The sequence below is a fragment of the Gavialis gangeticus genome, unplaced genomic scaffold (genome assembly GCF_001723915.1).
Source record: "Gavialis gangeticus isolate Ggan-Ray unplaced genomic scaffold, GavGan_comp1, whole genome shotgun sequence".
NCBI lineage: Eukaryota > Metazoa > Chordata > Crocodylia > Gavialidae > Gavialis > Gavialis gangeticus.
The window spans coordinates 19,350,772-19,359,598 of NW_017729027.1; the positions used below are offsets into that span (position 1 = coordinate 19,350,772).

Below are 8,827 nucleotides of genomic sequence, written 5' to 3' on the forward strand. Positions count from 1 at the left end.
TCCTCCCTATATATTTGAAAAAGGACTTTCTATTATCCTTGATCTTGGACACTAGTCCTAGCTCTATGTCCGCCTTAGCTTTCCTGACAGCCCCCTTACAGGCCTGAGCAGAGGAGGTGCATCTCTTTGGAGATGCACCCCCCTTCCACCAGGTGTATGCCCCCTTTTTGGCAATCAGGCATTCCCGGATGCCCTTGGTGAGCCAGGGGGGCTTTCAGGCACTCTTGCCTCCCTTGCTTCTTGTTGGGATGGACACCCCTTGGGCCCTGACTATCGTTTCCTTAAGGAACGGCCACTCGTCCTGGACACTGAGTTCCCCTGCCCTCAAGGACCCCAGCGCCTCTCCCACTAGTCTCCTCAACTTGTTGAAGTTGGCCCTCCTAAAGTCTAGGGCTACCGTCTTGCTGCAGGCCCTTGACACCCTGCGCTGGATGGTGAATTCCAGCAAGCGATGATCACTATCACCCAGGTGGTCAAGAACCTGTAGGTCCCTTACCAAGTCATCGCCTGTGGCCAGGACCAACTTGGTAAGCACTGAAATTTTCTGTAGAGCTCCAAATTGCTGACTGAGAAGTAGCTAGCATTTTTCTAGCTTGTTCAGCTAGTCTTTAATGAACACAGGTTAACTTTGCTTCTGTTTCCTTTTTTGCCATTTTAATTCATAATAAAACTTGTTTACAAAAGAATGCAGTGGTATGCATTGTATGCATAACAGATCATTACAAATGGATGAGGTGTTATTACCCCGGTAAATGTCTATTCCTTCTTTCCCCTTTCACAAGGGCTGGGTAGAGAAAAATGAGACCAACTAAATTACAAACACTGAGGAGGTCAAAACCATTCAAAAACTCTAAACTAAAGAATATAGGAAGCAGTGAAAATCTGATTTTTCATCCTTTGACATAGCTTGTAACAATACAGAAAGGAGTGTTACCAGAATATGCTTGCCTTTTTCAGTTTCTTTCTCCCTGGGGTCACTGCACTGTGATCTATTTTTACACATATGGGAAAAAAAGTTCTCATTGTGAAAACAAGTTTGATGTTCCCATATTTCACATCAGTAAAAACACATTTAACAAAGGGTGAAATTTCTTTCATTCAACCTGCTTTGAAATATTTCTATTTCTTTACACAACATTTGGATAAGCTTATGGGGGGAAAAGGCCAGTGTGGGATATCAGGAGGCCAGGCAGGGAGCAGGCTCATAAAGGGGGAACAGGGACCCACACATTGCTGTCACGGTGTTGAGGGGAGCCCCAGGACCACTCCAGGTCTGCTCCACCTGGGGATGAGGGGAGTGGCTGTGCAGGACACCAGGATTGCCAAGGAATAGCTGTGGCAGCATACAGGTCCCTTCTTTCAGTGCCTGCTCCTTGTGCCCCCTTCCTCCTCCCCTCTCCCCCCCAAAAAAAACAAAAACAAAAACAAAAAAACCAAACAAACAAACAAACACCTATCTGCCACTGAGCAGGCACTGGAAGGAAGAACCTGAGTAGTTAAGTAGAGAAAACAATGATGAGTAACATAGCGGAACTAATAGTGAATGGCAAAGCCCAGTAGTGCTGATTCCCAAATGTAATGGCTAATGGGATTTTGCATAGATTTCTGGAAAATGAATGTTATATCAAAATTTGGTGTGTATTCTCTGATGTATGGAAGAATCAGAGTATTTTCAGCAAACAAAATATATCATTGCCTTGGATTTAAGAAGTATACGAAGGGCAAATCTCTGGTGCCTTTTGAAATTTAGGAACGTGCCCTTTGGCCTGCACAGTGCCTTGGCAATATTTCAACACTGCACAGATAGGGGCATATGCCCCTACTTACCATACTGTTTTAACAATTCCCTTCTTAGGATACAGAATGTAGTAGAGCCACTTGTGTTGATGATGTTGCTATCCTTACTACAAGGTGGGAAGTTCCTCTCAGCCCTGTAGCTGCAGTTGGTAACAAGCCAAAGACCATCTGGGGCTGATCCAGTCCCAAGCCCCAGACGGAAGAAATCAGACAATCAAGCCAAGTCATCCCTGAGGGAGAAGTCCTGCTGCCTACACCGGCAATATAACCTCAGACCAGACATGTAGGAGAGTTGTCTGAGCAACAGACCTTCCTGCTGTGCTTCTGACCTGCTTGAAACTAAACTTGACACCATGCTGTAAAAAACCTATCATAGTGGAGACAAATGCTTCCACCTTGCAGTTGGAGCAGTACTGTCCTGGCACTGAGGGCCTTGGGAACCACTGCACCCATGTGCCTTCTACTCCCAGAAGATGACCCTTGCTGAGGTTAACTATGACATCAGGGACAAGGAACTATTAACCAGAACCTTTTCTGAGTGACATCACCATTTGGAGGGAGACTGAAACCCATTACTAGTCCTGATTGACCACAAGAATTCAGAGTCAGGGTTTCAACCTGACCAAGATCTTAAAACTGAAGTAAGCATATTCTACTATCAGGTGAGTATCTATATTCCAGAAAGGCAGACATGATTAAAAGGTGCTTAAACTTGGAAGGGACTCATTGTCCACAATTTTGGTGGCCAAGGATGCACTCCAACATCAGATGATATATCAACTCCTTCAAAAATTACTTCCTCACCAACAGCCTCCAAGCCAAGGGGTCCTGTGGCAGGATGGGGCCTAGGGGTGCCGTGAACTCCCCTAGCGCCCCCTACCTACCGTGCCAAATCGGTTCCAAATGCACCCTCTTTATCTCGCCCGCCACGTCTTTGACGATAAGTCTTGTTAAAGGGAGGCTGCCTTCTTACCCTCCTTGGCATGGTGCCTTGATGTATCTTGGCTCTGTCTAGTTGCCCGGTGCACTCCAACCTCTGGGGCTACACGAGTCCTACAGTCACCAGGGCCCTCACGGGCTCTCTGCCTCATCTCTGTTGCCCGTGCCCTCACAGACACTCTCCAGCTTGTCTCCCTATCTGCCTGCATCCTCTTGGGCGCTCCCTGGCTTTTCCCACACTCTCGCCCACTCTGGGGCCCGTCTCCCGTGCTCTCGTAGCCCGCACTGGGGCCTCTTCCCTGTCTGAGCTCTCACAGCCCGCACTAGGGCCTGTCTCCGTGCTCACGCCCGCACTGGGGCCTTGCTGCGTGGTCCCTGCCAGCACTGGGGCCTTGCCGCGCAATTCCACAATCGAGGCTCAGGTGGCCGTAGCCGTGCCTGGCCCCCAGACCCACTTCTTGGGTCCTACGCCCCACTGGGGCTTCCCACAATTGAGGCTCAGGTGGCCGTAGCCATGCCTGGCCTCCAGACCCCCTTTCCGGGTCTTGCGCTCCACTGGGGCTTCTTGCCTGCGCCCACACTGGGGCTTTACAATCGAGGCTCAGGTGGCTGTAGCCATGCCTGGCCTCCAGACCCCCTTCTCGGGTCTTGCACCCCACTGGGGCTTCTCACCTGTGCCAACACTGGGCTCCTCCCAATACTGCCCACACTGGGGCCAGGGTCAAGACACCCCAAAACGCAGCACCCTCTCCAGCGCCAGGAACCCCCACACTACTGGGGAGCTCCTATGAGGCTTCCTCCAACCCCTACAGCCTCACCTGGTCCTCCGGTCTTACACAACAACAAAACAGAAAACTCACACTCCTGTGTTCCAACATAAATTCCAAGCCAAACTGGCTAACTTGCCTTCATATCCCTACTAGGGTTTCCTCCACCCTAGCAGCATCCTCATGCAGAAACTGCTCAAACCATCAGGCTTCCCTACTCAGCTTGCGCCGACAGAACTCCACCTTCCTCAACTGCCAGAGGGGAACTGACCTCCAGCCTCAGCCTGTCTTGTTTATGTAGGTCAGGCCCTGCCCCCTTTCAGTCAGCTGACCAGACTGGTTGTCTCGGCAACCCACACCTGTGCTGCCCTGGTGACTGGCAGCTGAGCCCATATTACTGTTTGTCAGTAGCAGGCACCTTAGTGCCCTGCTACAGGTCCCTATAACCCAGGGGCAGGAAATTATTTTGGGCGGAGGGCTGCTTACTGAGTTTTGGCAAGCCATTGAGGGCCACATGACAGGCAGTCAGGGGCAGATAAATATTAATTTTCTAAATTTTTTAGGGGCCCCGCAGGCTGGATAGAATGGCCTGGTAGCTCACATCCGGCCTACAGGCTGCATTTTGCCCACCCCTGCTATAACCCCTACCCACTCCTTCTCAGATTTGGGCTACATTTTTGGATGTCATCATCAGCTTTTCCTGCTCACCAAGATGACTCATTTCATTCCTTGTTGTGGTGTGCCCACCACCTGAGAAACAGCCCAGCTGGAAAACATTCTGGCCCCATGGAATGTCTTCCAGCATCATCTCAAACCAAAGGCATGAACTTGGATCCTATTTGTAGTGGGAGTTCTTCTGGATTTTAAAGATGGAATTATGTCATCTTGACCTGTCACCCACAGGCCGAGGGTCAGACTGAGCAAATTACCAGGTGTTGGCGTTGTATCACCAATGCTTCCTGTATTTCCACTAGGATGACTGGGTTTCCCTCCTTTCGCTGGGAAGAGTTTGCCTGTAACATCTAAGATCACACCTCCATATAACATAGTCCTTTCTATGCTAACTATAGATTTACCCCTGCCTTCAGGTGATCCTGCCAATCTAGTCACTGACCCCACCTGCAGTACACCTAGTGAGACACCTGGAAAATATCCAGGAGGACCTCAAAAGTCCACCTAAAACAAGCCAAGGAGACCTATAAACACTTTGCAGACCAGCACTACTCCAAAGCACTCTCATTCAGGGTAGGAGATGAGGTGCAGCTATCCTCCCAACAGTTTAAATCCAGTCACCCTTCCTCCAAACTGGACCATCAGTACCTGGGCCCATTTCAAATCACAGCATAGATTTCATAGACTTTAGGGCTGGAAGGGACCTCGGAAGATCATTGAGTCCAGCCCCCCGCCCAAAGGGCAGGAAGTCAGCTGGGATCATAGGATCCCAGCAAGATAAGCATCCAATTTACTCTTGAAGGTGTTCAATGTAGGCACTTGAACCACCTCTGATGGCAGGCCATTCCAGACCTTGGGGGCTCAGACAGTAAAGAAATTCTTCCTTATGTCCAGCCTGAAATGGTCTTGTAGTAGTTTATGACCGTTCGACCTTGTCATCCCTTGGGGCGCTCTGGTGAACAAACGTTCCCCCAGATACTGGTGGTCACCCCTCATAAACTTGTAGGTGGCCATCAGATCACCCCTGAGCCTGCGCTTTTCTAGGCTAAAGAGCCCCATGGCTCTCAGCCTGTCATTGTAAGGTCTGCTTTCCTGACCTCTGATCATACGCGTGGCTCTTCTTTGGACTCTCTCAAGCTTCTCCACATTCTTTTTGAATTGTGGAGCCCAAAACTGGATGCAATACTCCAGCTGCGGCCTCACCAAGGCTGAGTACAAGGAGAGAAGGACATCCTGGGATTTGCTTGAGAAGCATCTATGGATGCAAGCCAGCGTTTTGGTCACTTACATAAATCAACCCGTAGCTTTTTGACTACAGCCGCCCAAATCCAAGAAAGTCCGTTCTGTCTTCTTTGTTTCTTTATTAAAACCCTACCTAGAAACCCAGTCCCAAGTCACTCCACTCTTCTGCCCCCACCCATCCTAGTTCAAAGACAAACAGAGTGCATAGTTAAAGAAGTCCTGACCATAAAAAAAAGATAAATAAAAATCAGATGTATACTCCTCTATCTTGTTGACTGGGAAATCTATGAACAACAGGACCATTTTGGGCACCAGCAGAGAATGTTCACACTGCTGAATTGGTTCAAGGCTTCCACCATGCCCACCCTGAAAGCCCTGGCCCAAGGGTACCCCTAGGAGAAGAAGTAATGCAATGAGCAGAGGACCAACTGGGGCTGATTCAGTCTCAGGTCCTAGCTGGAGATAATCAGACAATCAAGCTGAGCCATCCCTCAGAGAGAAGCCCCACCCACACTGGCTATATAAACTCAGACCAGGCAGCAGGAGAGTTTCTAGCTTGGATCAACTGCTTGTCTTGACCACGATATTGTCGTATCCTTCACCTTGATATCCTGGACTTGGACTGATATCCAATCTGACCTTAGCCTATGCTCCAGTAACCCCCTCACCTAGTGTGCTCCACTTGCACTGACTGCCCCTGATCTGGTTCTTCCCTAACAGGGAGGTCTGTGATAGCGTATAGAGGCCCTACCTAATAAAGGAGGAGTTAAACAAGAACAGAAAGGAGATTAGACAAAGATGGACAAAACCCAGATACAAGCAGAGAAAAAGGAGACCCTCATCAGTTAAGAGAAAACTCTTGAGGAGAGAGGCTTCAAGCCCATAGTTTGGATGCAACTCTATCAGAAAGTGGGCATAGATCTATCAATGGAGAGACATAGAAGGAAGATATCTTGCCTTTTCTCCTGACTCTGTTGCCATACATGCCAGGTTATATTTCCCATATGTCTTCAAAGCCAAGGTTATCTCACTCTGTCAAACGCTTTCTTCAAGTTGCTAGCAACAAAATAGAAGTTGAGGCTTTCCTTTCTGCAGTTATTTTCACCATTGTTTGCCATGAACATCACTCCCTTTCTTAAACAATGACTTTGGCTCCCCTTTCAAATCACAATTAATATAAAAGTGCATTTTGTTTTCAGAATTTTCTCAAGGCTTACTGAAGCACTTTATACTATGTCCTTTTCCTAAATTTACTTTTGCAAGAAGCTCCCCTCAAATCCCTCTCAGTTTTATCACAGCTCATTCTCTACAATTCTAAGCAGTTGAAACAGACCTCCTCCACCCCTCCTTCTCCTTTCAGTTCTCATCTTAAAATCTCATTCCTCTGGACACCTAATTTCCATCTCTCACTAGTATTGACCTCATGACTGATTACCTTAATTTATACAACAGCACAGTTTTCTGTAAGCAATGCCAAGCTTTTACTATAGCACAGTTTTCTGTAAGCAAGGCCTAGATTTTACTACAGCACTTCATGTCTCTAAAATTCCTGGTCTGGATTTTACAAAAGAATGCTGCCTAAATAAGGATTCTACATCCATATTTATTGAAAGAAATGTATAGTAGCACCCACATACTTAAATACTGTACAGAACAGGCCTTTTATTCTGATGTAGCCAAAAGTGATAGGGGTTGAAGTGGTATGAGTGCTAGATGCATAGTTGACCGTCCAGAAGTCCAAAGTTCAAGACCACAGCAGAAGCTCTCACAGTGTAGTCCTGTCAGATTCCAATGAATCTGAAAATTCTGCTGAAGTACTTTGTCACAAGGACATAAAGAAGGAAGGAAAAGTCTAAAGTGAATTTAGGAGCCTAATTGAGGTATCTGAACACCTCAGTCTTTTACTTTTCTCTTTACTTTCCCAGTGTAGTTATTTAACTCACTACATTTATCAATCACACATAGTGATTATATCCCTTAGTTAAATCTCATTTATAAGCTTCCTTTGTCAGTTGTCTCTCTCACCCCCTTGCCTTTTTAAATTGCAAGGTCACACTTGAGGGTGCATACAAGGGGAAGAGACTTTCCAAATTTAAATCTGGAAGTGCACTCTTAGATCTAGTTCAGGAGCTTCAGGATTCTTTTTGTTACTTCTTTACTTCATACTTTTTCAAAGCCTTCAAGTCACTAGAAAGTTTGTTAGCTCCATGACAGCATCCTTTAACCCACAGCTTCATTTTGTTCCATAAAATATCATGACACGCAGCATATATCTGCCATAGTAGTGCCCTTTCTGTTGTTTGTCTTGTCACATGCTCCATCAGGGTCACAAGGGATCTGTATAGTTGAGCAAAAGGGAATAATGAAGAAAGAAGCACTTTTCACGTCTAATTTTTCAAGTCTTTTTATTCTTATTTCTCATCAAATTGAGGCAAGAAAAACTTTTCTGCATTATTTTTAACTTTGAGATACGGCAATACCATTTTTAAATTTGAAGTCTTATACAGTGACAGGCATCCAAACTTTGGAAATGATCCTGAAATCCTTACTTGCATAAATTTTCTCTCTGGGAGTAGTACCATTATCTTTGATAAAATTACATGCATAAGAAAGGGCACTACAATTGGGGCCTCATGCCATTGCGGGATTTTATTCAGAAGTTTTAGATTCTGTGTCTGATGTCTTGTCTAGATGAGAATTTAAAAGTGTGATATCTGCATGCAAGAAGTACCATGAGGCAGGGTAACCACAGGCAGCTCAAGACTCTGCTGCAGTCTTGGGGCTGGGACTGACAATCAACTGTGGACACATGTATACAACATCCTAACAGCACAGTAGCCAAATAATGCCATGCGGTAGCATGCCACGGCACAAACAATGCTAATGTGCTACTGTACGGTATTATTAGGCTACTTTGCATTATCGTCACTTAAAAGGCGTTTGCCAGTGCATTAATGAACATTTAGACATGTCCTGTCTGTCCTAAACCTGGGTTCATATAAGAGTTGTAAGTCAACAATCAGCTGGGCTAGACAATTATAGGTTCCAGCCCTGGGACCACATGCGAGTCTTGAGTGGCTACGCTCCAGTCCTGGCCCCTGGCTTTCAACTCTCTGCCCCCTGCACTGCTAAGTAGTAATGGTGCCACTGGGATTTCATAGATTTCATAGACATTAGGGCTGGAAGGGACCTCAGAAGATCATCGAGTCCAGCCCCCCACCCAAAGGACAGGAACTCGGCTGGGGTCATAGGATCCCAGCAAGATAAGCATCCAATTTTCTCTTGAAGGTGTTCAGAGTAGGTGCTTGAACCACCTCTGATGGCAGATTGTTCCAGACCTTGGGGGCTCGGACAGTAAAGAAATTCTTCCTTATGTCCAGCCTGAAACGGTCTTGCAGTAGTTTATGACC

General features: G+C 46.7%; 1 long non-coding RNA gene across 2 annotated transcripts in view; it reads right to left on the reverse strand.

Moving 5' to 3' along the window:
* Positions 1 to 8,827, reverse strand: part of LOC109299951 — a 105,652-nt gene that overhangs the window by 78,262 nt on the left and 18,563 nt on the right. Inside the window, exon 3 of one of the 2 annotated variants that reach the window (XR_002098070.1) lies at positions 7,080 to 7,754. The exons of the other annotated variant lie outside the window; for it this stretch is intronic. This is a non-coding gene — a long non-coding RNA (uncharacterized LOC109299951). Of the gene's footprint in view, positions 1 to 7,079; positions 7,755 to 8,827 lie in introns of those variants that run through there. 2 annotated transcript variants of the gene reach the window in all.